Consider the following 27,844-nt stretch of genomic DNA (forward strand, 5'->3'; position numbering starts at 1 on the left):
CTCCTGGGTGATGGTGCACTGGTGCTTCCATGGCGTCCTCACTTTTCTAGCAGAGACAGGGTTGCAGATCAGGTCGTAGTTCTTTATGCTAGCTATGACCCCCTCTGGCATAAGGGGTCATGCATGTAACTCTTAGTCCACGGGCTTATGCCCAATCAGCATGGTGAAATGTTCAGCTTCTCACATATAAGTATTTACAACAAGGGGTGGTGAGGGACAGAGTCTCTGAATTAAGCAGAATACTCTCACCCAGTCAAGAGATCAGGGCTAGATCCAACACCGTTTTTTAGCTCATTGCACCATCCCAGTTTCAGAACCTGGCTGTATGCAAATTAGTCTGTCCCTGGCCCAGTGCATCATGGGAACAGGGCAGACCAGACTACAAAAGCCAATTCTTACACTGGGAAGGAAACAAGCTTCCGGGGACCGGTTTCTGGCATTACAGCCGTCTTCGGCCCGGCTTGCTTGAATCCTGATGGTGCAGACTAATTTGCATACAGCCAGGTTCTGAAACTGGGATGGTGCAATGAGCTAAAAAACGGTGTTGGATCTAGCCCTGATCTCTTGACTGGGTGAGAGTACTCTGCTTAATTCAGAGACTCTGTCCATCACCACCCCTTGTTGTAAATTATTTTGTCCACCCTAAGCGTGGAAGGGTATACTCAGATGTGAGTCCCTTGCTCATTGCACCATCAGGATTCAAGCAAGCCGGGCCGAAGATGCCTGAAATGGCAGAAACCGGTCCCCGGAAGCTTGTTTCCTTCCCAGTGTAAGAATTGGCTTTTGTAGTCTGGTCTGCCCTGTTCCCATGATGCACTGGGCCAGGGACAGACTAATTTGCATACAGCCAGGTTCTGAAACTGGGATGGTGCAATGAGCTAAAAAACGGTGTTGGATCTAGCCCTGATCTCTTGACTGGGCGAGAGTACTCTGCTTAATTCAGAGACTCTGTCCATCACCACCCCTTGTTGTAAATAATTTTGTCCACCCTAAGCGTGGAAGGGTATACTCAGATGTGAGTCCCTTGCTCATTGCACCATCAGGATTCAAGCAAGCCGGGCTGAAGACGCCTGAAATGGCAGAAACCGGTCCCCGGAAGCTTGTTTCCTTCCCAGTGTAAGAATTGGCTTTTGTAGTCTGGTCTGCCCTGTTCCCATGATGCACTGGGCCAGGGACAGACTAATTTGCATACAGCCAGGTTCTGAAACTGGGATGGTGCAATGAGCTAAAAAACGGTGTTGGATCTAGCCCTGATCTCTTGACTGGGTGAGAGTACTCTGCTTAATTCAGAGACTCTGTCCATCACCACCCCTTGTTGTAAATTATTCTCACATATAAGGTCACATTCCGCTACAGCACAGAGCTAGGGCCCTTTCCACATGGGAGCCTATTTCCCAGCAGCCCCTCCTGGCACACAAGGTTACCGACTTAGAACTGCACAAAGGTTCAGGCCTCATCTATGTAGTGTGGCACATGGCTCACTTCATGGACACACTCCCTGGCATACAGGGATTGCTGACTCTGTCCTGCACATGGTCAATGGCCCGACCACTGGAGCATCTGTTTCCTCATACCGCGCAGATGGAGTCCACTCAACAGGGCTCCCCACTGGACCTCGCACCTTAAATACCCTTCTCTCCCTCACAGGGCACACAGGTCTTGGCAAGCAGGCAGGCAGGCTCTGGTGCTGCAGGCTCCAGGGCAGGTGGTCTTTGGTTCCCGGGGTGATGTCCCCTCACCCAGCAGGAAGACTACCAGCCCTTAGTCCCCACTCCTAGTCACAGGCAGAAGTCTTGCAGAGCTTCCCCTCTTCACGCAGCCTGTCTGGTTGCTTGGCATTTTGGGATCTCAAACTCCCCTTGTTATAATCTATTTCCAGACACCAAATGTGATTTAGGTCTGAGTCTTTGAAGTTTTATATTGAGGGTCTGCTTCCTTTGAAGGATCCACTCCTCTGCTTTCTCTTCCTCTTGAAAAGCAGTCGGTCACAGCAGGAGAAGCTCTAAAGCTAATAGTTCCACAACACAGGCCATGCGAGTGACTAGAGTTCACAGTTGGATGCAGGCCACGGTGATATGTGCATCAAAAAGGTTAGCCCAGGTCTCCCAGCTCCACTATTTATGATTCTCTTATTATCCCCATCTTCTTCTTGAGATGTACCCAGACACTGAAGAACCGGGTTTTCTTAGAACCCAGCGGTGCCAGGGACACACCCGAAGTCTTCGGATTCACCTGTCTTAGAATACAGAGACACAGAATACTTCTGGTTGGCGTCAGAGATCAAATTTATTGACTGCAGCTAGTAACAGTAAACCAAGCAATACAACACGGTGTACAACTCAGGAGACTGCTCAATTTTCGTAGAGCAAGACTTCACTTTTTATGCTGTTTTCAGTTAATTACGAATGCACACCCACTGCGGCAAATTCTGACCAATGAAATACATTTCACATACATTATTACATTCCAAAAAGCTCACTTTACATTGTACCAACCCACAAGTTAATTATTAGGACTGTCCCAAATTCAATTTCCACAGGTCGGACAAACCCATAATTGAAAGCACTACCCATGTAATGAAAAGTCGTAAGGAAAGAAGCAATTCAGATGTTGAGTAGGATAAGATATGTGCAAGGAACTAAAAGTTAACGATATCCTGAACATTGATTGGTATTTCCAGACAACGATCAGCTAGGAAAATTGGCCTCGCAAAGGGTCGGTTACAGGTGATGGGGTCAGCATCTTTGCAGTTCACTCGTAAGTCGAAAAGGGCCTGTTAATGCTTACATGAACAACGAAGCCCATGCAACTTTGTTCGTTCGTTTACCTCTACGGCCTACGTGAGGGCAACACAAAAATGGCATCACGAACAACGCAAACAAAATGGAGTCCGGTCCCGAAAACCACGGAACCTCAACACCTACTGTGTGACCTCTCACTGAATCAAAGTGCAACCTTCGTAGTGTACAGGGGGAGCCTGTCTCTCCCCTCACCATTGTGCTTCCCACATATCTTACAGGAATGCAGCAATCCACAGGTCTGTCTGAGAGATTTCTCTATCTCCTCTTCATGATTCACCATCAGGTCTCCCAAAATGGAATTCAGGGCCCTCCATACAATGTACCATTGTAGAACGGTAGGGCCGAATTCGACCAAGAACCCTTCAGTATTTGCCCGGCGTTAGCCGCCTCTCATACCATTCGAGATTACCAAACAAAGAGGCAGGCGCTGGAGACAGAAGGCAGGAAACAGGAGTTTATTCCAACGGAGCAGAACACGTCAAATCAGACAACAGGGTATCTTCTCGAGGTGCTCTAAACGCATCCTTGAGGCCTGGCCTCTTATACACAGGTTTATTGCTTTATTACATAAAACACATTCTTGTTAATACTTTGATGTACGGAAAGGCATCCTCGGAATCTCCGCTCCAAACCCGTTCCCACACATATTTACAGTAAAAGTCCCCACCCCGATCTCAGTAGGTGATGACTATCGCGCAGCTGGATATCCCGCCGGCTCCCGGAATGTGTGCGGCTGATCGGATCTCATGGGGTGGGGGCTTTTATCAGTCATAGATTTTTTGAAGAGGGACAGCTTCCTACTGTAAGGGGCAATAAACTGTATCCGCAGGGCTAGGTGATGGCCTGGGATCGGGCGGGACAATCGGGCACAGAGGAAGGGGGTCCATCAAAGGATGCGTGATCATTAAAGGGACGGAGGGAGGTGTTAGTCGGGTACGGGATGTGGCTCCGAGGCAGGGCCACGCTGAAGGGGTGGTTTATGGCCCAAGCATGTGAGAACGTGGGCTGTCAGCGCGCGGGGGATGCTGGCGGGGTCAGAGAGGGAGAGAGAGAGACGCGCTGGCTATCGGCAGTGGGCAGAGAGGCCATGGCGTTCAAAATGGCTGCTACTTACGCGCACATTTGAGCTACAAAGGGGACAAGATGGTGCCGATAATGTTTACGTCGCAATCTAGTTTTTAACAGTCCTCCCTTTTCAAAATATCTAGCCAGCTTGTCAATTTATGTCTATCGCCATCATATTACGGATTTCTACATCATACAAAGCTTTCATGCGTTCAGCTTCAAAGTTCGGAGTCTTAGGGCAAACACAGTTAGCAAATAGTGAACAAAGAGGTGGCAAGCATTGAATACCCAGGCAGAGTCCGCATATTACGACGATTGGTATCAGTACAATCATGGGCAACCTCCATCCCCAGTCCTTTACAGTACTCCAGAACCAACTCCCGAGCGACCATCCTTCTTGTTCCTGATGAACTTCTGAGGAGAGTCTGTGGAGGTGTTCGATGGCCTTGTAAACGGAGGGTGAATTGTCTGGTATGTAGGTACAACAGCTGGACCCGCTGATACGACATGCTCCTCCACGGTCCGCCAGAACCACATCCAGAACAAGGCGGTTTTGAAGAGCCACCAGACGGACCGCCTGAAGCTCGGCTGTATTGTTTGTGAGGATACCAGCTGTAATGTTCATCGTTGTCTCGACTGCCTGGGATAAATGTCAAATGGCACGACTGTTCGCCATCGGACCCCAAAGTGGAACAAGTCCTTTCATTGCATCCAAGAATTGTGCTCCAGTGGAGTCGGCCTGCTCGATGTCCTTTGCTCGTCTCTGTCGGTGATGGTTTGCCGGAGCCACATAGGTCGGAGGAAGGATGAAGGCTATGTAGCAGGTACCTCCTCAGCCCTTTGGGAGCCAGGTGTAGGCTTTTGTACCACAGACGAAGTACATGTTTGGAGAGGTGACAAAAGAGGGTGGGTCGGTTGAGTACAAAGTTCTGGTGATGCGGCAAGTGCTGTGGCCCACCATTTGTGTCCCATGGCCTGTGATGCATACGATGCCCGAGACATTGACGACAGATAGGGCCACAGTCAGGGTGGCAGCTGTTCGTTTCCGGAGGTAGGAGAAGGTGGGTCTGGCTGGATTGTTGAATATTTGCATCTCCACCATTTCTTTAGCGGGGATGTCCATGTGAACAGAGGCATTGGAGGATAGAGGGCAAAAAGGAGCAGCAGCTCTCCCGGTTTTGTTCAGCCAGACTCCATGATAAAAGTGTGACATAGTTTCGCTGGAAGTGGCGTTGTCTCTGTAGTTCTCTTGCAAGAGGATCAGCCAGGCAAGGCAGGAGCCATGAACAGAGAAAGGTGAAGGGATGAAGGGGATGGAATGTCCGGTGGCATGTGGTATCAACCCACAGATCCAGCAATTCGTGGCATTTGCAGCAAGGTTGTGTTGGTGCAGCAACTGTACGAAGGAGTTGTTCCAGAACTCCTTACGCCTTTCTTGGATTTGAGGTGAAAGAGAGACCAGGTAGTGTTCTTTCATGGTGGTAGGCTGTGCAGTCGTTAGAAATGTCTTATGAGCCGGTGCGTTCTCTTCCACGATCCAGAAGGTAGTCATGAGGAGGAGGCAAAAGAGAAGAGTGATAAGAACAGCAATAGTCTTTGAGCTGTGCAAACTGTCAGTTTTCGGGTTCCTGTAGCGGGTCTTCGGATGTCCGGTTGCTTCCATCATCTTCGTATCGGGCGCTTCCATCATCTTCAAGGTGCTCGGTAGTGGGCAGAACCACAGACTTCGTTTGGTTTCTCTCCTGGCAGCCTTTGTAGTGTTAGGCCGCCGCTCTGAGAATGATAACTTAGTCAGTGGTATGCTTAGCCGAAGCTCCCTCCTTTCGTCGCAGGTTATACCCTTCTCTGGATGGCACAGTGGGATCAGGGAATTTCGCCAATTTGAGTGTCTCTGTTTCAGGGTAGCAGCTCAAGGATGGTCGGTCTTTGTTCAGGAGCTCTTCCTGGGTGCTCACGTCTTCGGTCGACGTCAGGGCCGGAGAGATTTTCTTGCAATGATGTGCATGCAGCCAATTTCGCTTCCCCTCCACTCGAAGAGCTGTTCGGTGGTGATCCAGACTCTTCTCCCGCTGGAAGTTCCAAATCAGGACGAAATCTCCAGGCTGGATGGTATGTCCGGGGCCCCTGGAAGCATCGGGGATGGCCTGCAGCGCCTGATGATGAATAACAGACAGTGTTTTAGTTAGGTTATACAGGTAGTCAGACATTAGGACGTCCGGGACGTCGTGAATAGATGTCGGTTTGGGTGCGGACCAGATACTCATGGACCGGCCGAATACGACCTTGTAAGGGGTCAAGTGGTGTTTGGTGGGGGTGGAACGCATTGACAGCAATGCTAGGGGGAGAGCGTCTGGCCATTTTAGTCCTGTGGTAGCCACTATTTTCGCCTGTTTTAGTTTCAATGTGGCATTGTGCCGCTCGACCAGTCCAGCAGATTGGGGGTGGAAAACTGCGTGGAATTTCTGTCGTACCCCCAGTCCTTTCAGGATGAGCTGGATAACCTCGGCTACAAAATGGGGGCCATTGTCACTCCATAAAATACGGCAAAGGCCGTAGCGAGGGAAGAACTCTTTCAGTAGTACTTTTGCAGTGGCAATAGCAGTGTTGTCACGCGTCGGGTAGGCTTCCACCCATTTGCTAAAAGCGCACACAACAACAAGTACATACTTCAGTCCTTGACATCTCTCTAACTGGATATAGTCCATCTGTAGGACTTCAAATGGATGGTTGGGGACCCCAAACCCTCCCCAGGGTACGACAGTTCCTTTCCCAGGGTTGTGTTGCAGGCAGACTAGACATTGTTGGACTAATCATTTGGCTGAGTCTGTAATTCTATCGTTATGCCAAACTCGGGAGACAAGTTCGGCCATAGGGGCAGATCCTATGTGTGCAGGGGAATGGGCCATCGTCAGTATGGGGATCAGTTACGAGTTGGGTAGCACCCATTTGTTCGTGTCTTTTGTCCGCCAGCAGCCTTCATCATCCTTTAATCCCACCCGTGCCCATTCAGTCAATTCTTGTGGTGAGCTGGCCATTTGGATGTCCCTAATAGTTTCCCTAGCGTCCGTCCATTTTTCTGCTTGTGACCTAGTCACGTACATGCGAGTCGTCGTCCTGTTCCCAGCTGTGGTTCGGGCAGTGATGTCGGCCAGTGCATTTCCCTGTCCAATGATGTCTGTCACCTTTTTGTGTGCTTGGCATTTGATTACGGCAAGTTGTTTGGGGAGGAGAACCGCTTCAGTCAGAGCGGAGACTAGATCTCCGTGCAGGATGGGCGTGCCATGAGATGTCAGAAATCCCCTCTCTCCTTCCATAAGAGCCCAAAATGATGAACCACCCCGAAGGCATACTGGCTGTCCGTGTAAATGTTTGCTGTCGTCCCCTTTGCTAGGATACATGCTCGTTGAGGGCAATCAGTTCTGCCGCCTGGGCGGATCGTTGCGTGATGCGGGCGGTTTCAACTACAGTTCAGGCTGTGGTAACTGCATAGGCAGCTGAGGTGGTGCCGTCGGGGAGTTTAATGCAAGAGCCATCTACCCATAGCTCTCCGTCAGGGTTTGGGAAGGCAGTGTCTCGGAGGTCAACTCTACTCCTAGTCTATTCGTCCGTGAGGGTCACACAGTCATGTATTGGGGGCACATCGGGATCGTTTTCAGGCAGAGGCAGCAAGGTGGCTGGGTTCAGTGTGGTGCATCGTTTCAGCATGATGTGAGGTGCGAGCAGTGTCAGTTCGTACCCAGTCAGTCGTGCGCTGGTCAGGTGTTGTGTCTTGGTCTGGTTTAGGAGGGTGTCAACAGCATGGGGCACTAGTACAGTGAGGGAATTCGAGAGTATGATCCCCTCACTTTGTCGGATAGAGACAGCAGCAGCGGCTACTGCTCGAAGGCAGGCAGGCAAAGCTCTTGCTACAGGGTCAAGAGTGGCAGAGAAATAGGCACATGGTCGTTGTTTGGGGCCAATGGACTGTGTCAGGACAGACAAAGCGCATCCCTCCCTTTCGTGAGTGTAGAGAGAGAAGGGCTTTGTATAATCAGGGGTTCCTAGGACGGGCGCTGAACAAAGGGCGTCTCGTAGTTCCTTGAAGGAGGATTGACATTCAGGGGTCCAAGCGAGCGGGAAGGGGACATCTTTAGCCAGTAGGGAAAGTAGTGGTTTCACAATGAGGCTGAAATTTGGCAACCATTGTCGGCAGAAGGAGGTGAGGCCTACCAAAGAGCTGACTTGCTTCGGGGTTTTAGGGATAGGGGTCTCTAGAATAGCCTGTATTCGATCGGGTGTGAGCTTTCTCCCGTCTTTGGACAAGAGGTGGCCTAGGTAAGTGACTTGAGGTTGGCAGAATTGCAACTTCTTCTTGGAGACCTTGTGGCCATTTTCCGCGAGGAAGTGCAGGAGTTGGATGGTGGCTGTGACTGCAAGTGGAGTGGTGTCGGCCGCCAAAAGGATATCATCGACGTACTGTATCAACACCACTCCATCCGGCAATTGGACTGCATCCAGCTGTCTCTTGAGGGCCTGGCTGTAGATGCTTGGACTTTCAGTGTAGCCCTGGGGTGCTCTGCAAAATCTGTATGAGCGGGATTTTAAAGTGAAGCCGAAAAGGTAGCGGCTGTCCGAGTGAATGGGGATGGAGAAGAATGCGTTCTTGAGGTCGATTACCGTGAAGGTGGTGGCAGTGGAAGGAATCAGGGTCATAATGGTGGTGATGTCTGAGACTACAGGGTACTGGGGTACAACCACTTTGTTGACTTCTCGTAGGTCGATGATGAAGCGGTACGCTTTTTCATCTCTCTCACCCTGCTTCTTCACAATGGGTAGGATAGGGCTGTTGCAAACATTGCTAACTACTTCTTCTACCACTCCTGCATCTACCAGGGACTGGATGATTTTTACCAACGCCTTCTCGCCTTCGGGCGATATCCGATACTGCGGGAGTTTGGGGAGTACTGCGTCCTGTCGAACAGTTATGTGTACAGGGTCTATCATCATGCGTCCTACGTCCGAGTCAGTCTTTGCCCATAGGTACAGAGGTAGGGTGTCGAGTAAGGACAAGTCAGTGTCAGTGATGGAAAACATGCGTTGTGTGCGACAAGATCTGAGCAGTGTTGGGTTGTCGTACAGAATGACTCGAACTCCGTCTTGTGAACACCTAATAGTAGCTCGAAAATGTTTCAATAAGTCAAGTCCCATAATGGCGTCGGGGGTGTTGGAGGAGAGCAAAAACGTTGTGTCAGTGGTGTTATTGTCCAAGTTAAAAGAGATCGGTGTGGACCAGGGATTAGTGGAGGGCGTTCCATCAAAACCTATTGATGTCACATGTGAGCCAGACAAGGGTGCCCTGGGAATCAATTGTTTAGACAACGCACTACGTGTTGCACCAGTATCTACCAGAAATGGAGACTTCGTACCTAGGACCTTAGCGGTGACATAAGGGCCTTGCTGGTCAACATAGAGCTCGACTGGATCCCTTCCTTGCCCCTGGCAGTCCTATGCAAAGTCGTGGGCATTGTCGCAGTAAGACTGTTGGCACTGATTCTGTCGGGGACGGTCAAACGTGTTCGGTCTACCAGGTCTGTCATTGTTGGTGTCGCTTGTGTGCCCTCGTCCCTGTCCTCTATTTCTCGGCCCGCCCGCTACGTCTCTCGTGTCTTTATTTCTGAGTGCTTCTTTCAGAACTGGACATTGAGATTTCCAATGGCCAAATCCTTTGCAAAACGCACACTGGTTCTCATCGAGGTCTGTTCGTGGAGCGCCGGGTGCGGGTGTGCGGTCTCTAGGGGGTGGATTTCTAGGAGCACTCGACTGGTAGTTCCCTCTATACTGTTCCCTTCCTATAGTCACCCCTTGCAACTGAGCAATCATTACCCTCTCTTTCAAGTCCTTTTTCTTTTTCTCAGTCGCTTGATCGTTCTCGTTCTTTTGTCGTTCATAGTATTGAGCCATCTGAAGGATAGCTGCGGGCTTGGAGGCCGCCCAACTACTCTCGCTAGTCTGTAGTTTCTGCGAGACTTCTGGTGTCAGGCCTTTCACATAGTTCTGGACAAACAAGTGATGTCCGGTTGCAGTGGTCATGTCCTGGCCGCTGTAATCGGAGAACACCGTTTCAAACCGGGAGAAGTATTCTGATACGTCTTCCTGGGGTTTCTGGCGACAGGCCGTTACTACCAACCAGTCCACCTTCCTTTCTGGGACTAAGGTTTTTAATTTCTGCATGATCTTATCTGGTAGGTCTAGAATGGCTTTCATAGGTTTCTGTCCCGGCTCTCGCTGTTTGTCTACATCACCGAGTTGTATCCAGGTATGTCCGAACAGCTCAAGGTGGTCGACTTTCCGGATTTGCTTCCACACATCAGCTGGGAGACATAACCCGAAAAACAAATCGATATCCGCTAGGGTCATAATCGTTGAACCCAGAGCGGTGGCTAATTCTGTATAGAAGGCTGTGGGGTTCTTTCGCAGATCAGGCAAGGACTTTCGGAAAGTCAGGATGTCTTGCCGATCCCATGGTTGGTAAACCCAGTTAGAAACTACCCTCCCTCTCGCATCTTGGTGGTTAATATCGTCGTGTGTTCCCTGTCCTCGTGGGGGAACCCAATAGGGAGCGGCCTCCTTTATGGGCATCATAGTGTCAATTTTTTCTACTCTGGCTTCATTCACTGCAGGTGTCGTGGTGTTGGTCTCTGGTTTCAGTTCCGTGAGGTGGCGGAAAACTTCAAGCGTACGCGTGAAGAGGTTCGTCACATCACACTCGCCTCCATCTCCGACATCAATTTTCCTATACAGAGTCGTTAGGTTTTCAGGGCCTTTTCCTTGGTATCGGTCCTCGTAGGCATTAAGGGTGTGGTAACAAAGGCGTACGACAAAGTGTCGTCTGTGGCTATTGGCATATGTATTGTACATATCCGTTATATAATCCTCACTTTCCTTTCGCACCACCAGTGTCTTTACAATCTTATCGATCCCAGCTCGTTCGTCCTTACTTAATCTATTCGATCTCGCGGGGTCTTTCCTCCCCGCTTCGGGATCACCTGAAGTTGCTGCTTGTGCTGCGCTGAGTGCAAGGGATTCGGTCGGCGCAGAGGCCATGAGGACCGAGGCTCCGGCACTACTCTCGCCTGTCGTTGGGGGTTGCGGGTGCTGTGTTAAGGGTTGGGAAGGGGCATATGGTGGGGGCATGTAGATGATCGGGGGAGCTAGTAGTAAATCATCGTTCGTTCGCTGTTTCGAAGGTAGCTCGGGGTAAAGTGTAGAGGGTGTCCTGACGGGACACTGGCCTGATGATTCGGAATCTTGTTTTAGCTTGGTTTCCTCTCTTTCTTTTATTTCTTCCTTTAATTTGTTAGCGGCCAGGTGAGCTGCCTTGCGTAATTCCTTTTCTAACCTGACCTCATTTCTCTTCTTTCGCTGTTCTGTTTCTTTGCGCCACATGCCGAAGCTATCGAGCATAGTGGGTGTTGTCTTATTGTTATAAAGGGCTGTTTCCAGCGCGTTTATTTTGTCGTTATTAAAGGATCCTATCAGTGGCCACTGACTTCCCTGATCCTTTCTCGTGTATTTATGCCACAGCTTACTATAAGCCACGGTGACTAGTCCATATTTAGTAAACATGTCCTTATTAGGGGTGCCCTCCAGTGGAGCCGGATGGTTCACCTCCAATAAGCGGTCCGGGCTGAACCAACTACCAACAAACGGGGCGAAGACAGGCATGACGGGTTACAAAGGGGACAAAAGTCTGCACTACCTATCCTTCACTATCCGCAAAGACTAAACAGAGTATTGCGACCCTGTGCTTATTTGTGAATAGAGAATAACCCAAAGAGAACCAATTCCGAATGATCAATGTTCGGATAAACAATCAATCAAATGAGGGATAAAAATAGGCACGACGGATTACAACGGGGGCAAAAGCCTGCGTTACCTATCCTTCACTATTCACAAGGACTAGACAGAGTATTGCGACTCTGTGCTTTTTTGTAAATAGAGAATGATCCAAAGAGAACCAATTCCAAAACAGTAAATGCTTGGATAACAATCAATCAAATGGAGAGGGAAGCAGGCACGACGGATTACAAAGGGGGCAAAGGCCTGCGTTACCTACCCTTCACTATCTGCAAAGACTAAACAGAGTATGGCGACTCTGTGCTTGTTTGCAAATAGAGAATCTCTCAGAAACAATCAAATGAGTAATACTAGTATTTTCAAACAATCAAACAATCAATTCGCAATTCGTCGTGTTACACGACCTTACCCGGACCGCATGGACAGTTTCTCGTCTTCCGCTTCCAGCGCGCGATCGTCCTCTATTCTCCGTAATTGCTGTGGCACTCCTGATGGTTCCCAGTCAGGACCGTAGATCACTCGAGAGAGGTCTGCTCGGAACCGGTGAAGTTCGGATAATCGGCTGCCAGACGAGGGTCTATCGGGCAGGAGCTCTTCCCGATCGTTGCAGTCGTTCACTCTGTCGTTGGGACCTCTCCCACTGGATCCACGCGTCGCTGATGGGCCCCACGTTTGGGACGCCAATTGTAGAACGGTAGGGCCGAATTCGACCAAGAACCCTTCAGTATTTGCCCGGCGTTAGCCGCCTCTCATACCATTCAAGATTACCAAACAAAGAGGCAGGCGCTGGAGACAGAAGGCAGGAAACAGGAGTTTATTCCGACGGAGCAGAACACGTCAAATCAGACAACAGGGTATCTTCTCGAGGTGCTCTAAACGCATCCTTGAGGCCTGGCCTCTTATACACAGGTTTATTGCTTTATTACATAAAACACATTCTTGTTAATACTTTGATGTACGGAAAGGCATCCTCGGAATCTCCGCTCCAAACCCGTTCCCACACATATTTACAGTAAAAGTCCCCACCCCGATCTCAGTAGGTGATGACTATCGCGCAGCTGGATATCCCGCCGGCTCCCGGAATGTGTGCGGCTGATCGGATCTCATGGGGTGGGGGCTTTTATCAGTCATAGATTCTTTGAAGAGGGACAGCTTCTTACTGTAAGGGGCAATAAACTGTATCTGCAGGACTAGGTGATGGCCTGGGATCGGGCGGGACAATCGGGCACAGAGGAAGGGGGTCCATCAAAGGATGCGTGATCATTAAAGGGACGGAGGGAGGTGTTAGTCGGGTACGGGATGTGGCTCCGAGGCAGGGCCGCGCTGAAGGGGTGGTTTATGGCCCAAGCATGTGAGAACGTGGGCTGTCAGCGCGCGGGGGATGCTGGCGGGGTCAGAGAGGGAGAGAGAGAGACGCGCTGGCTATCGGCAGTGGGCAGAGAGGCCATGGCGTTCAAAATGGCTGCTACTTACGCACACATTTGAGCTAAAAGGGGACAAGATGGCGCCGATAATGTTTACGTCGCAATCTAGTTTTTAACACCATTCACAGGCACATATACACCCAGTACATGCATATAACTTACATACACTGTACAACACTGAATCCTTTATGTACTGTACAACTTGAAGGCACATATACATCCCACAAATGAATTCACCATGTACGCACAACACAGCGCTGTATTCTTCATGTATTGTACCACTCGTAGACACACATACACCCAGGACATGCACTCACCATGCACACACTGCTCAGTACTGTATTGTACTATTCTTAGGCACACATACACCCTGCACAGATCTGTGCTGTGCAGTACTTCACAAAAAATCACTGTAGGCCAAGGGTGAGTTATGCACACATCATCGGAACTTTTAAAATGAGTAGGCCTGTAGGCCTCACTCAAGTGACACTGGTTTAGGAGGACCTATTCACTCCTATTTATCACTACATGGTATTCTGCCACCACCGCCCTGCTTAACTCCTGGTGAAGGCAGTAACTGTAGCACTTGGTCCAACAAGACTGCAATCCGTGAGACACGTCTATGTCATGGAGTGCACACATGGTCCGTGTTTACCAATGGCAACAAAAATCAGCATTAGGAATCCAGACATCAGTCTTGCTGGGTACTCCGTGAGTTTTGCCCTGGCCTAGTTTAGACACATATTTGTCATTTGCATAGAATGTTCAATCAATGCCAAAATATACACTTGGATATGGTGGACATCATTTGACAATAAAACATTTGACTTGCTTAGAGGGGGAATAATCAATACTCTATATGTATTCAACATGTAAGATTAATAGGCCTGTGTGTTGCTTTCACAAAAAAACTATTTGCTTCAAAATTACTATAGGATTTCAAGACAATGTGCTTCATTTGTAGTTTTCACCCTGGTGATGTACTTTTATTTAGAATATTAGTATGTTGAGTACTCCATTTCAGACAATGGAGTGCTCCGGGCTTCTACGGGCTGGTAGAAGCCCGCAGAGCAACAGTCTAATGTTCTTTTTCATTCACAGCTGCTGCTGTGAACAAATGCCTATTGGAGCCCAAGGAGATTCAAATCCCCTCGGACTCCGAGAGGCCTTTCTTTTATTTGTTAGAATATTCTGCCCTCTAGTAGCAGAATGTTCTAATAGCCTTATATCCCTCTGTAGCTAGACTATACCAGCCATTAAAGGGACACTGTCTTGTTAAAGGCCCTCGCCTTTGGCTCGGATCTTTAACGCTGAAGCGGGCCTTTAATGGCCAGCAGGCTATAAGGCTATAATGATTTATTTATGAAACAAGAAAACGTTTTTGTTTACATGTGTTAGAGAACCATTGAGATGTTATAGCTTGCTTCTTCCACATACTACTGCATCCAGCAAAACGTTTATTAGTTTAAAGGGACAATTTGCTCTCACATTGTGATTAAATAAGAGGTAAATAAACAGTGATCTCCCTATTAAAATATTTAGCCTCAGTTTGTCAGAAAAGAGGTTTCAGGATTTGTGTCCTTCTTCAGTCGAGAGCAACACATTGTTTTGTGGTAGCTGCAAATGCTGCCAAAAGTGTTCTAAGGTCTCAGTAGCACTTGCTGAGCGCAGGTGCATCCGCCAGAGTTCGTCAGCTCATAAGCTCAAGGGAGGCTTTACAAACAAAAGGAGAGCAAGAGCCCACTGCCTCACATCACAGAACTATGTTCTCCCCAAGAAGGACAACTTTCCAGAAATACTTGTTTAGCGGTACACCACGCTGGCAACACCAACAAGGGTGAAAAATTGACGACTGTCAGTGAAGTAAGTCTTATCATGCACTACATTTACCATTAAGCATTGGGGCAAACTGAATGCTGAGATGGGCGGCAGTGAGCTCCCACCCTCTTTTTATTCCTGCTATTATGTTTGTGTAATGCCCTAAGTGGGATGAGCATGCCCAGACGTGTTCTGATACGGGGAGGACCTGGCCTGGAAGTTTGGGCTGGACTGTTCCCATTGCAGCAGGGTCAAGACTGAATGAAGACTGAGATAGCATAGTGTGCAAAATAACGATGGGCTTGGGGGATGAGGCTTTGAGTAGGTGGCTGAGAAGAATTGAAGTATTCCATTTGCCACATTTTTTCATACTTAACTGCCACCATTACTAATATAATACATGTTCCAGAACAGGCTGCTTTCCCAAGTGCATGTAGTTAAAGGGGTCGCTAGGTTCTCTTAAAGGACAAAGTTCAGGGTCTCTAGCAACCAGTTTTCAAGAGGCTGGTCCCCCAGTAGAAAGTGGGTGTTAAAAATCCAGTTCAGGAGGCCCCAGGGCCGTCAGAAGTTACTGGAGCTTCGTCTGTGCCAAATGGGAGTTTCCAGCTTTGGTGCCTTATTTACAACAAAATGACACAGCACAAGTCATTTTACTGCGCTGAGCTGCATAATTTTAAAAGCATAGAGATGCGTCATATTTACAACAATATGATGCATCCCTCTGTTTTCCCCTGCCCTGCCACACAATTGGCTGCCATACACCAGCGCAGGCACCCTTGCATCATGGTGCAAGGGTGCCTGCGTTGAGGGGATGATAGTTTTGTACAGGGAGGGACACTGTCCTGCACAAAAACAATCATTGATGGTGTTTTTCTCTTTCTATGTGTGCTGCATTATACAGCACACATAGAAAGAGGAAAAACAAGAAGATATAAAAGTATTTTCCCCTCGTTGCCCCTCATTACACCTCCCCAGGGGAGGCGTAGGATTTTGATGCTTTCCCAATTTTACAAAATATTGTAAATCTGTAAAGGCAGCAGAATACAAGGGTGTTGCGTGGGAACACTCACAGCAACACCCATGGCACGCCCCTGTCCTGCAAAGTGATGCGTGAAAACGGTCCGTATTTCAAAGGCCATGAAAAGCCACGTATGGCGGCTTTGCGTGGCCTTGAAAATAGGGGTCATCAAACTGCATCGCGGGTGCGTCAAAAAAATGTGACGCACCGGCGGCGCAAGGGGCTTGTAAATAAACTCGCTGGTGTCCTCCATATTGGAGAGCTTCAAACTGTGGCTAAACTATGCCTTTTCAAATGCTTCTTAGCACTTGACTCTTAGGATAATGAGTCAGAGCAGTCCAATGCTGACTATTTGAGGTGCTGTGCGTTAGAAACTACCAACTCTACTACACACAAAATAACTCTTAAAAATCATTATACGGTTAATGATTATCTTTAACGCTTGATTGACACACAACTAAATACTGCATTGAAAATTATTAAAATTTACGGGTTGTCAGCTGGGAATACAAATTGACACCCTTTCTATAGGGAACTTGTAGAATAAGCTATATGCACATCACATACCATAAAGTAATGTCACATCGAACAATTAACCCCCTAAATCTAAACTGTTTTCACTATCTGCAAGGTACCATGTAATAAGGCCCTGACCCTAAAAAAAAAATATCCCTGCATATTCCTTATATAAAAACATATTTATAGTCAAAAATGATGCCTACTGGCTTTTGCAGGATCTTAACAATGAAATAGAAAATGCTTACAACTAATAACAATACTTTTCAATACTGAAAAATAAAGGAGTAGTGTATTTGACAATACCTTTCTTCATGAACAACACAACCCTATCATCTTTAGCATGACAAGAGAAAGATTCACTATATAAAAGGAAGGCCAACAGCCTTTAACAATCACATTTCACTTAGTTTAAACAGTTACCCAACAACAACTCCTGAACCAAAGAGTCAGCTGCTGGCTTAGTGGTATGGCTACCGTGGGCCCCCTTCCTTTCTTGGGCACTCACATTCTCCCTCGTGGGAGACATACATTACAGAATGTCTGCCTACTTTTGGGGGCAACTGTTTGATTGTCTCTATGCAACAAGTATGGCGGGTTTGCAGATGCTGCGGCCCTTAATAAGCACCTCCTTTAAAATACGCAAATTGCTTTTCTCCTAGTTTATGTGGGATGTCACAACTCTTGACAGCCATAACAATGTTTCCTTCCATTTAGTTACTTTTTGTTTTATTTTTACAGTTCCAGTGCCATCTCCAACTTGGGGTCTTAGATGTGAGCCTTCTCTGATGTTCCTGCCCCGTGCACTCTTCTGCCTTATGCTGACCGGAAGTGTTCCTTTCTTCCTGCTCTTGTGCTCCTTTCCTTGGTCAGTGATGGTGGTGAGAGATGCAGCTTGTGCCATGGGAAGCGCCCTAGCTCAAGGCTGTGGTGAGAGGCCGCAAGGCTACCCTGTGGCATGGGGATAGTTCCCAATACCTCTACCTCTCCAGCAGGGAAAGTGTCAAATAAACGTGGGAGTGTACTCCATTGTCTGAAGGGGTCAGTGAGCAAGACGACAACAGCCCATGGCCAGCCATGCCCACTCGCACTTGGGATTTCTTGGTTTATGCTGGTACCCCTGGCGTCTGGCGAAAATGAAAAAATGCCAAGCAAATACCAGACCAATATTAAAAAGATCCAGAGGACTTCTTCTTTGAGGATCCACAGAAAGTCCACTTTCCACTGAGCTTGCTATGGAGTCCGAGACGCTGGTGTGACCCCCCACGAGAGAGTCCACAGAAGTCCAGAGCACCCTCTAGCCCCCAGACAGGTTTTCTTCCAGTATCTCTCCAGGATGGTACTAAGCATTCTCAACTTGTTTTGGGGCTTACAATGGGAGTTTCCAGTCATTCATGTGTCCCTCACTGAACCTACTGGTGCTACAACATCCACCCTTCCCTCGATACCACTAAAATGAACCTGCTCGCTGCTCGTCTCACCCCAGGGCTGCATTCTGGGTTTGATTAAAATGATAGCTAAATAAAAACCCGAGGCATATCTTCCTCTGAGCCAGTCTCCACCCATGCTGGCCTGCTTGCTTCCTTCACACCTCTTCAAAGTGTCCCACTGCTGAGAAGCAGCGACAGAAGTCTCGGCCCTTCTATTGACTCTTGGGAGAGATCCTCCCCTAAATTGGCCAGCATTTGTCAGTGATGGCTACGGCGATTCTAACCTGCCTTTCTCCTCCGACAAGAAATGCTCCATCCTTCTGGAAATGGTCTATTGTGTCCTGATGCCTTTGATCTGCCAGCTGGTAGAGAAGAGGAATAAATGTACTCCGTCAGGCAGTTCAAAGAACGAATTCTATTAAGGGCTGGCCTAGAGGAATATGCCAAAATATGAAGAATGTTAAGGAATCAAAACATATAAAGAAGACCTCATATTTGTATTGAGGGACCAATAATTTATATACAAGGCAGCATCACTGATTCTTTTATGAAGTTCCAATCTGGATTTACAGTTTAAACACAATTTAACACTTTTAGGGCATACGGAAAACATTTTGCATGATAAAAGGAGGAATGATGTAGTTCATATTAGTTTTCAGTAGAATCATAACAAGTTAGACTGGACCCATCTGTCACAGGGCTACTATTGTGCAGGTGTGAGGCTGAGTCTCACAAGTCTTCCTCACTCAGCCAGATTGTGTGTGCACTCGTGTGCGCAAGTGTCATGCACACCCTGCTTTACGCCTTACCCTAGCTATCCACAGCAGCTGAACTTATTTCCAAAGGTGAGCAATGGGGATTGTCGCTCAAAACCATTTTCTCCAGAGCAATACAATGAATAAAACACCATTAGGTGGTCCTACACAGCAGAGGTCCAAAAGGGAAAATACTGGGGGATTTTATGGGTAGAACCAACTCCTTTCAGAAGGTCTCACTTAAGCCTCCTTGATTTTCTAACTAGATGTGGGCAAGGAGCCAGGGCTTAATTCCACTGAGGCATGTGGTGCTCGTACAGGTACAGTAGGGAACAATCCTCACAGATGCAATAATGTGTGTATGCCCAGATACCGCTGAGTGACTCATAGCACTATTATAGGACAGACATTTTACTAATATCTCCTGAAACATAAACTATACTAAAAGTATAAGAAGTAATAGAACTAGTTAACATTCATATTAAAATGCCAAATTTTTGGAAATTGGGTTACTAGTTGAGGGGGGTGAAACCCTACTCAAACAGCAACCACAATCAGGGTGAAGCATAAGCAAACCCCAAATAAACCTGTGCTCAACCCTCTGTTAGAGTGGCACAGAGCAGTCAGGCTTAACTTGGAGGCAGTTTGTAAAGTATTCATGCAGCTCTTCAAACAGTAATACAGCGAAAACACAACAGAAGAAAAACTCCACAGCAATTTAGAAAAATAAAATAGAGTACAATTTAAAATATTATTTGAGACCAAAATGACAAAATTTCAATTAGTAGAACTGGAGATATGCATTATCGAAAATGTAAGTAAAAGTACTGCCTAGAGGCATAAAGCGCTAACTGTGGTAACATGGTCGCGGCAGACTGGGACAAAGTCACAAGTTCAGGTCGACTACAATGGAATGTGGAATGGACAGAGGTACCAAGTAGGCCTGCTGAACGGTAAACAGTCAAAATATCGAGTAGAAAATATCGAATGGACATAATATCGAGTCCAAAATATAGAATGGACAAAATATCGAATGGACAGAATATAGACATCAAAAATATCGTTTTTAAGGTAAGTAATGTAATATCGAATGTTAAAAATATAGAAAGTTAAAATATCGAAGTATATAATATAGGTTATTAAAATTATCAAATTTTTAATGATATCGAATTTTTTATAGTGTTTTTTATGTTATTATATGTGTGAAAAGTGTGTATTTATGTTCTAATTTATTTTAATTAATTAATTTTGTTTTTTTAATTTTTGTGTAAATTAATTCTGTAGCGGGTTGTGGGTTTATAGGGGAATAGGGTGGGAAGTAATTTAATTATAATTAATTAAATATGTAAATGTATTCATATTTAATTAATTGTTAAATAATTTATATTTGGTAATTAATTAAATTTTAATTGCCAATACATTTTAATTAATTGATTAATTGCTAATTATGTTAATTTTACAAATTTATTTTCTGTAGCGGGTTGTGGGTTTATAGAGGAATTGGGTGGAAAGTAATTTATTTATAATTAATTAAATATGTAAAATTATTCATTGGTATTTTTTTAGAATTAATTGCTAATTATTTTTTATGGGTAATTAATAAAATTTTAATTGCCAATTAATTGTATTTAATTGATTAATTGCTAATGATGTTACTTTAACTAATTTATTTTCTGTTGTGGGTTGTGGGTTTATAGGGGAATAGGATGGGAAGTAATTTATTTATAATTAATTAAATAATTCTATTTATTTAATTGTATTTCATTTGAATTATTTGTTAATTAATTTTTAATTGTTAATTAATTAATTGTTAATTAGTAATTAATTTGTATTAATAGGTAACTAATTGTAATATTTAATTTTAATTTGTAATTTTAATTGATTAATTATTCTATTATATTAAATTGGTAATTACTTTTAATTAATTTTTTATAGATATTAATTTATATTTTTTTCAATAGTATATGAAGTATTTACTTTCCCTACTGTTGCACTCTCTGGAGTGGGAATAGTAATTTTTACCCCTACGCTATCCAACGCTTTCCCTACTGTTGCACTCTTTGGAGTGGGAATAGTAATTTTAACCCCTAACCTATCCAATGCTTTCCCTACTGTTGCACTCTTTGGAGTGGGAATAGTAATTTTTACCCCTACGCTATCCAACGCTTTCCCTACTGTTGCACTCTTTAGAGTGGGAATAGTAATTTTAACCCCTACGCTATCCAACGCTTTTCCTACTGTTGCACTCACTGGAGTGGGAATAGTAATGTTTACCCCTACGCTATCCAACGCTTTCCCTACTGTTGCACCCACTGTAGTGGGAATAGTAATTTTTACCTCTACGCTATCCAACGCTTTCCCTACTGTTGCACTCACTGGAGTGGGAATAGTAATTTTTACCCCTACGCTATCCAACGTTTTCGCTACTGTTGCACCCACTGGAGTGGGAATAGTAATTTTTACCCCTACGCTATCCAATGCTTTCCCTTCTGTTGCATTCTTTGGAGTGGGAATAGTAATTTTAACCCTATACGCTATCCAACGCTTTCTCTACTGTTGCACTCTTTGGAGTGGGAATAGTAATTTTTAGCCCTACGCTATCCAACGCTTTCCCTACTGTTGCACTCTTTGGAGTTGGAATAGTAATTTTTACCCCTACGCTATCCAACGCTTTCCCTACTGTTGCACCCACTGGAGTGGGAATAGTAATTTTTACCCCTACGCTATCCAACCCTTTCCCTCTTTCCCTACTGTTTCACTCACTGGATTGGGAATAGTAATTTTTACCCCTACGCTATCCAACGCTTTCCCTACTGTTGCACTCTTTGGAGTGGGAATAGTAATTTTTACCCCTACGCTATCCAACACTTTCCCTACTGTTGCACTCACTGGAGTGGGAATAGTAATTTTAACCCATACGCTATCCAACGCTTTCTCTACTGTTGCACTCTTTGGAGTGGGAATAGTAATTTTTACCCCTACGCTATCCAACGCTTTCCCTACTGTTGCACCCACTGGAGTGGGAATAGTAATTTTTACCCCTACGCTATCCAACCCTTTCCCTCTTTCCCTACTGTTGCACTCACTGGATTGGGAATAGTAATTTTTACCCCTACGCTATCCAACGCTTTCCCTACTGTTGCACTCTTTGGAGTGGGAATAGTAATGTTTACCCCTACGCTATCCAACGTTTTCCCTACTGTTGCACCCACTGGAGTGGGAATAGTAATTTTTACCCCTACGCTATCCAATGCTTTCCCTACTGTTGCACTCTTTGGAGTGGGAATAGTAATTTTAACCCATACGCTATCCAACGCTTTCTCTACTGTTGCACTCTTTGGAGTGGGAATAGTAATTTTTACCCCTACGCTATCCAACGCTTTCCCTACTGTTGCACTCTTTGGAGTTGGAATAGTAATTTTTACCCCTACGCTATCCAACGCTTTCCCTACTGTTGCACCCACTGGAGTGGGAATAGTCATTTTTACCCCTACGCTATCCAACCCTTTCCCTCTTTCCCTACTGTTGCACTCACTGGATTGGGAATAGTAATTTTTACCCCTACGCTATCCAACGCTTTCCCTACTGTTGCACTCTTTGGAGTGGGAATAGTAATTTTTACCCCTACGCTATCCAACACTTTCCCTACTGTTGCACTCACTGGAGTGGGAATAGTAATTTTAACCCATACGCTATCCAACGCTTTCTCTACTGTTGCACTCTTTGGAGTGGGAATAGTAATTTTTACCCCTACGCTATCCAACGCTTTCCCTACTGTTGCACCCACTGGAGTGGGAATAGTAATTTTTACCCCTACGCTATCCAACCCTTTCCCACTTTCCCTACTGTTGCACTCACTGGATTGGGAATAGTAATTTTTACCCCTACGCTATCCAACGCTTTCCCTACTGTTGCACTCTTTGGAGTGGGAATAGTAATGTTTACCCCTACGCTATCCAACGTTTTCCCTACTGTTGCACCCACTGGAGTGGGAATAGTAATTTTTACCCCTACGCTATCCAATGCTTTCCCTACTGTTGCACTCTTTGGAGTGGGAATAGTAATTTTAACCCATACGCTATCCAACGCTTTCTCTACTGTTGCACTCTTTGGAGTGGGAATAGTAATTTTTACCCCTACGCTATCCAACGCTTTCCCTACTGTTGCACTCTTTGGAGTTGGAATAGTAATTTTTACCCCTACGCTATCCAACGCTTTCCCTACTGTTGCACCCACTGGAGTGGGAATAGTCATTTTTACCCCTACGTTATCCAACCCTTTCCCTCTTTCCCTACTGTTGCACTCACTGGATTGGGAATAATAATTTTTACCCCTACGCTATCCAACGCTTTCCCTACTGTTGCACTCTTTGGAGTGGGAATAGTAATTTTTACCCCTACGCTATCCAACGCTTTCCCTACTGTTGCACTCACTGGAGTGGGAATAGTAATTTTTACCCCTACGCTATCCAACGCGTTCCCTACTGTTGCACTCACTGGAGTGGGAATAGTAATTTTTACCCCTACGCTATCCAACGCTTTCTCTACTGTTGCACTCTTTGGAGTGGGAATAGTAATTTTTACCCCTACGCTATACAACGCTTTCCCTACTGTTGCACCCACTGGAGTGGGAATAGTAATTTTTACCCCTACGCTATCCAATGCTTTCCCTACTGTTGCACTCTTTGGAGTGGGAATAGTAATTTTAACCCATATGCTATCCAACGCTTTCTCTACTGTTGCACTCTTTGGAGTGGGAATAGTAATTTCTACCCCTACGCTATCCAACGCTTTCCCTACTGTTGCACCCACTGGAGTGGGAATAGTAATTTTTACCCCTACGCTATCCAACCCTTTCCCTCTTTCCCTACTGTTGCACTCACTGGATTGGGAATAGTAATTTTTACCCCTACGCTATCCAACGCTTTCCCTACTGTTGCACTCTTTGGAGTGGGAATAGTCATTTTTACCCCTACACTATCCAACGCTTTCCCTACTGTTGCACTCACTGGAGTGGGAATAGTAATTTTTACCCCCACGCTATCCAACGCTTTCCCTAATGTTGCACTCCTTGGAGTGGGAATAGTAATTTTTACCCCTACGCTATCCAACGCTTTCTCTACTGTTGCACTCTTTGGAGTGGGAATAGTAAATTTTTACCCCTACGCTATCCAATGCTTTCCCTACTGTTGAACTCTTTGGAGTCGGAATAGTAATTTTTACTGCTACGCTATCCAACGCTTTCCCTACTGTTGCACTCATTGGAGTGGGAATAGTAATTTTAACACTCTTGCTATGCTACGGTAATAATATTGTATATTTTTTAATAATATTCTGTTAATATATATATATGTTTTAACAAATAAAATTGTATTTTTTTAATAACTTAAATTAATTATTTAATAATTTTAAGGTTATTTAAGTATTTTTAGGTATATTTTAGTTATTTATTTGTAATATTTTTTTTGAATTTTTACAAAGTACATATTTTTAAACGATATTTTTGACTCGATATTTTTGTACTTACCTGTTTGTAGATAGGACTTCGATACTTTTGTAGTCGATATTTTGGAGTCGATATTTTAAATGCCTATATGTTTGTAGTCGATATTATGTCAGTGATCCCTGCTGAACAAGTACATTATTTCCTAGTTTAGGGAGCCTTGCAAGACCCCACGTCGAGGATGGATCACGGCAGCGACGGTTCTGAGGAAGCTGTGGTGCTGTGATGTAGACTCCTGCATCATCGTCGAACATGCCATCGATGAGGGACTTGCAATGGAAAGGATGCTTCGAGGATGTGTCACGCAGCGACGGTCCAAACGAAGCTGCAGGGTGCAATGCAAGGACCTGTGTCGGGGATTTGATTCCGATGTGGCTGTGAGTAAATGCACCATGCTGCAGCGGTTCTCCTCACAGGACCACAGGTAGGCTAGTAGTGCACCTTTAGGCACACTTCCAAGGGTCCAGCGCTGAGGTGGCACCACGGGGGTGCAATATTCACAGCAAACAGAGTCCAAGGGGCCCATTAGGATGGCGGGCGGATCTGTCAGGGGCAATACACCTCCCATCCGTGCCGGAATGACCCCCCGCCATATTAGTATGGCTGGGGGTCCGCGGCGGACGGAAAGACCGTCTGCCGTTTTTCCGCCCCGGTCGCCTTGCGACCGGGGCAGAAAAGGGTTTATATGGTGGCGGTGTCTATCAGACACCGCCAGCCATATTAGGATGGACATTTTGGAATGCCTTTCCGTGGTGGCATTGCCGCCACGGAAAGGCATGCGGAGTCCGATTTTGGGGCCTGTTGCGGGCCCGCAAGGACTCGGGGGGGTGAGGGGTGCACATGGGGGGTACATATGGTACCCCCCAGCATTATGACAAGCCAGTAAGTCTTGTAAAAATGAGATACACCATTCCTTTCAGCAGAAGCCTACCCCCTTGCCATTGGCCCGTTCCTCCCCAAAAGAAGAACACATTTGCATTCTCCAACAGGAGGTTGTGGCACTCCTGCAGCAGGAGAGACAGAGTTGGTCTCAGAAAAGGAAGTTGGGCAAGGTTGTTACTCACAATACTTCCATGTATGAATCTGACCCTAAACCTCAAGGTTTTGAATTTCTTTTTTGCCAAGCAAAAATTTAGGATGCTGTCCCTATATCAGGTGCTTCCTGGGCTGGGTTTGGAGGACTTTCAGAGCATGTTTTCCCATATACCTTTCATGCGATCGAACTGGATGTACCTGTGATCCATAATAGGCTTCATCCACTACAAGTTTGCGGTATTCCTATTTAGGTTAAAATCTCCACACATGGTCTTCACCAAGGTGATAGCAGTAGTTGAGGCACCTCAATATTCCCATACTTAGATGACTGCCTGCTCAAGGTGGTCTCGGTGTAGGTAATATTGATTCATAAACAAATGAAATCCACCCACAAGGCAGTAAGTGAAACAAGATGTATGGTCTTGGGGGTGATGTGTTTCCTACAGTGGTGGGAAGCACATTGTGTTCTTTAAATACCCCTCACACACAAAAAGGGCCCTTGGTGTCATTATTATTATTATTATTGTGTCTTTTATAAAGCGCACAGCTACCCCAACGGAGTGTCCCGGCGCTAATTGATTGTAATGGGCTCCCTACAGAAAGAAACCTAAGACAAGCAGTTACCGGCAAAAGAGGAAGGTTTTCAGAGCGCGGCGGAATTCCGATTCCGTACTGCTCATGCGCAGGTTGAGAGGCAACTTGTTCCAGCATTGGGCAGCGACAAGCTCAAATGTTCTGCCCCCAGAGCGAGATTTTTTAAATCTGGGTGTGACCAGCAGGCATTGAGAGTTGGAACGAAGCGAACGGGGGTTACAGTAAGGGCGAAGGATGGATCTCAGATGGGCAGACCCCTTGTCCTGCATGGCGCGGTAAGCTAGTGTCATAGCTTTAAACTCAATGCGCTTACTAATGGGTAGCAAATGCAATTCGCGGAGGTATGGAGAAATATGCTGTCGGCGTGAGAGACCCCCAATCAAAGGAGACGCGGCATTTTGGACCATTTGGAGTTTGTGACAAAGGCCAGAGGGTAATCCTAAATAGAGTCTATTTGCGTAGTCCAAATGGGAGATAATCAATGCATGAACAATTGTTTGTTTTCCTATGGGCGCAAGGCAAATAATTGATACATTTTTTTAGAGTTTTAATCTTGGAAAAACAGGCAGCAGAGACTGATTGAACCTGGCAGCCTAAAGACAGCTGTTGGTCCCAGCGAACTCCAAGATTCCGGACTGAGTCCTTAGGAATGGGGGCTTGGCTCAGATCTTCCGGCCACCAGATGTTAGAATCTAGAGGAGAGTGCTGGTTGAAGAAGAGCACTTCAGTCTTAGTTGCGTTCAGACTTAGGGAATTTAGATCCATCCAGTGAGCGATGTTTCTGATGCAGGATTTAAGGGGTTCAAAAGAAAAAGTGGACGGGTCCTCAAAAGTGAAAAGCAGCTGAATGTCGTCAGCATAAGATGTAGTTTTAATGCCGGACTTGGAAATCATATCAGCTAGCGGGGAAAAATAAACATTAAAAAGAAGAGGGCTTAAAGACGAGTCCTGAGGAACGCCCCATTTCAATGGCCTGGGCGTAGAGGTGAAAAGGGGAGTATGAACCAATTGTGAACGTTTTGACAAAAAAGAACCAATCCATTTTAGGACATTGCCCTGGATTCCCCAGGCCTTCAGTCTTTTTAATAGGATGGGGTGGGAGACGTGTCGAATGCTGCTGATAGGTCCAGCAGCACGAACACCGCCCTTGATCCTTGGTCTAGCGTCCAGCGGACAGAGTCCGCCATCTCAATAAGGGCCGACTCCGTACTATGGCCTTTACGAAAGCCATGTTGGGAATCATGGAAAAGGCCATGGGTCTCAATAAAACAAGCGATTTGCTGATGGGCAAATCGCTCAAGTATTTTGGCAGGGGCAGGAAGGAGAGATATCGGTCTATAATTAGCGGGGTTACCTGGATCTAAGTTAGCCTTTTTTTAAATAGGGACAAGGAAAGCCTGTTTCCAGGCTTCCGGGTAAGTGCCTGAACTCAAAGAAGAATTCCATAATGGATTGAGGTAGGGGTTGAGGAAGGATGCCAAGGCTTTATATTGTTTTACTGGCCAGGGATCCACTGGGGATCCTGACCTGCATCTGAGTAATTCCTGTAAGGAAGACTCCTCCGATATCACTGTAAAGTCAGCAAAGACTGGGCCAGAATAGTTTGTGTCAGTAGGGTCCACTATGGACCCGGTATTCTCATGGAGAGGGAACGAGGCATGGATCTGGGCAATCTTGTCCTCGAAGTATTTAGACAGCTGGGAACAGAGTTCTTAGGAGGCGGGCTGTTGTCGGACCAAAGCCTGGGGATCGGTGAAAGATCTAACGATAGAGAAGATCTCTCGCGAGATATTACTGGCTTTATTGATCTTCTCGGCTAGAAAGCCTCTTTTATTTTTAATAATCTGTTTCCGATATTCTTTGAGAGCGCTACGATACTTCAGTTTATTCTCCTCCAAATAGCCAGATCTCCAGCGTCTTTCCAGGATTTTACAAAAGGATTTCTGTTGACGCAATTCGTCTGAATACCAAGGGGCGGCTGGTGAGGCCCTAAAAGTTTTTATCTGCCTGGGAGGGGCCAGTACCTCGAATGCCTCGCAGATCCAATTGT

This window comes from Lissotriton helveticus, chromosome 1_1 (assembly GCF_964261635.1).
Source record: "Lissotriton helveticus chromosome 1_1, aLisHel1.1, whole genome shotgun sequence".
NCBI lineage: Eukaryota > Metazoa > Chordata > Amphibia > Caudata > Salamandridae > Lissotriton > Lissotriton helveticus.